Genomic DNA, 3,058 nt, shown 5'->3' with positions numbered 1-3,058 from the left:
AAATGTGATTGCTTCAGAGTTGAAATGAAAATATGGAGCATTCATCACAGATATTTATCCATAGAAGAGGAACTCTCTAAGTTTTCCCCTGTGATTGTCTGAGACCCTGGGTTTCAAATTCTACCTGTATCCTCTGCCTCGAAACTTGCAGTCAGAGAAAATCTCCCCTAGCCCAGATCTTCACCTCACTTGCTCCTCATTATTGAGCAAGTCACTTCTGTCTGAGTTTTCCCCCTTTGTAAAACTGATTTGTTCATTTAGTTGCTAAGTCACATCCAACTCTCTGGGATACCAAGGACTCTAGCCCACCAGGCTCCTCTGTCCATGGGATTTCCCAAGCAAGCATATTGGAGTGGGTTGCTATTTCCTCCTCCAGGGGATCTTTCTGACCCAGGGATTGAACTCATGTCTCCTGCATTGGCAAGCACATTCTTTACAATTGAGGAACCAGGGGTGGACAAAACTTTTTAATATATTAATAATAATAATAGCATACCCACTGTCACTTTTCTGAGAATGACACAAAAGTACAAAAGTGCCTAACACAATACCTGACACACTCAATAAAACCTTTTCTCCACTTCTCACACGGGGAAACAGTTCAGAGAAAACATTTGTCATTTAATGTCAATCTATCTTAAGTTCACTTTCTGCTGGAAATCACTAGGCATTTGCCTAATCTCTTCATGGTTGCCTGCATCTCCTGATTCCTCAGTGCATAGATGATGGGGTTGAGCATAGGGGTCAAGATGGTGTTGCTGACAGACACAGCTTTGTCCATGGGAAAGGAAGTGAAGGGTCAAACATAGATATAGATACTGGGAATAAAAGTCAGAAACAATGATGGTGTGGGTGGTGCAGGTGGAAGCTGCCTTCCTCCTTGCCTTCCCTGAGTGGGACCTCAGCATCACCAGGATGACAGTATAAGAGATCAGAAGGAGGAGGAACCAGATGAAGACAAGCATCCTACTGTTGGAGATCATAAGGAACTCCAGGAGGGAGGTGTCTGTGCAGGCAAGTCTTAGCACTTGTGGAATGTCACAGTAAAAGTTATCCAAGGGTTGGATAACTGTGTTGGGGCCACAGAAAGGTAATGGGAGCATGAGAATCAGCTGGAAAATGGAGTGGACAAAGGCCCTTACCCAGGCAGCCACCACCAGCCCTACACACACCTGAGTGTTCATGATGGTGACATAGTCGAGGGGCCGGGAGATGGCTATGTAGTGGTCACAGGCTAACACTGGGAGGAAGGAGACAGTCCCACCTCCCAAGAGGTGAAAAAAGAAAATCTGGGACATGCAGCCCTGGTAGAAGATGTTCTTCTTCTCAGTGAGGATGTCCACAAGCATCTTTGGGGCAGTGACTGAGGAGAAACAGAAATCTAAGACAGCCAGGTTTCTCAGCAGGAGATACATGGGTGTGTGGAGCCTGGAATCAGAGGTTACCGTGACCATGATGAGGTGGTTTCCCATGACAGTGGCGGTTTAGACAAACAGAAACACCAGGAACAAGAAGAGCTGGAGCTCCTGAGTCTGTGAGCCCCAGGAAGACAAACTCTGACACCATTGTGTGGTTCCCTGAATCCACGCTGTCTTCTCCATACACCTAAAGAAAACACACCACAAACAGAGATGCATGAAGTTACTATGTGTCATTCTAGTGCTCAGTGACTCAAAGCAACTGTCCAAGTCCAGACAAAGGACACCCTGATGTGCAGATCATAATACCCTGGGCTGATATAAGTGATCTTGTCTTTGGAGAGCTGATACTGGAGTACAAATTCACAAGATACCTTAAATTGATCTAGAGACATATGCAACCTGCTTTTCAAAGATTCAGTGGTAATAGAGTGGTGAGAAGACACATAGAGCCCAACAGCATTGGGAAATGTAAAGTTCATAACTTTATATTTCTCTGAGATTTGACCTTGAGTAAATCTCTTATTTGAGTCTCAGATTTTAAATTTGTCTCGGAGTTTGAATAAAATAACACATACATTTTCTAGAACAGTGTCTAAAACAATAAATGGTAATTACTCTCCTCTGTGTAGTCTCCTACTCTTAAGATATTCTCCCTTTTCCAGTCTCTAATACATTTTTGTACCAATCATTTTTCTTTCATGCAACAGTTAACAGATAATAATGTTAATGAACTTTTTCATGTGTCTATGTTTTTCTTCTACAATTCAATGAAAATGTGCTATTGATACAACCTTCATTTCAGAATTTATTTGTGCCCTGCAGTGATCATCCTTGCTGTTAGTCAGTAACTAATAAGTACCTTGTATTAATTCTAGCATGAGTGAAATATGCAAGTCCATGCAGGAGAACCTCTGGCCACAACTGCACACCTGGGACATTTCATATTTCCCCATCCTCCATGGTAGGTAGCCCCTTACTGAGTGAGGCTCAGCTCACCCACAACATAGGCGGAGTCAAGTGGCAGAAGTGTAACTAATTAGTACAGACATAGGTGAATATATTGTTTGAACAGGAGACTTAGAGCTCTTCTGGAAAGACAGCAATTTCAGAAGTTGTTGAATACAATCCAATAGAAGAGAAAGAAAATTATTGAAGGAGACGAAATGGAAATAGGTGAAGAATTGAATGAAAGAAGAAATTTAAAGGGAAAAAAGATGTGGAGATAGAATGAGTGAAAGATGGGAAATGGAAAGATGAAGGGGCAGAGGAGAAATTGGGACCAAAGGTGAAGAAAGACTCTCGGAGGGTGAGAGATAGAATGATTGGTGACCTCCCCCCTTCCACTTCCTTTCAGTCTCCACTTGCTCTCATCTGACTCCCCAGATCCATTATCCATTAGAGGTCACTCCCTTCTTATTTTTTCACTTTCATCTTCTCTTCCTCCAGTACGCCTTCTACACAGCTGTACCTGAGACTTTTCTAAATGCTGGTCTGATCATGTTCCCCTCTCACATCTATTCTTGTAGTGATTCCACCAGAGTCCCTTAGAAGCCACATCTAATACCTTGCAGATCAAGTCAGGGTAGAAACACACGGAAGTGTATGCAACTCAGCATGTCATACAGACTATGAAATGT

At 42.8% G+C, this 3,058-nt stretch overlaps 1 pseudogene; it reads right to left on the bottom strand.

Annotated features, from left to right (window-relative positions):
- Positions 1 to 643: 643 nt before the first annotated feature.
- On the bottom strand, positions 644 to 2,426 carry LOC110123549 (olfactory receptor 4D1-like; annotated as a pseudogene).
- Positions 2,427 to 3,058: the final 632 nt, after the last annotated feature.

This window comes from Odocoileus virginianus, chromosome 17 (genome assembly GCF_023699985.2).
Source record: "Odocoileus virginianus isolate 20LAN1187 ecotype Illinois chromosome 17, Ovbor_1.2, whole genome shotgun sequence".
NCBI lineage: Eukaryota > Metazoa > Chordata > Mammalia > Artiodactyla > Cervidae > Odocoileus > Odocoileus virginianus.
This window is presented reverse-complemented; position numbering and strand designations above follow the sequence as displayed.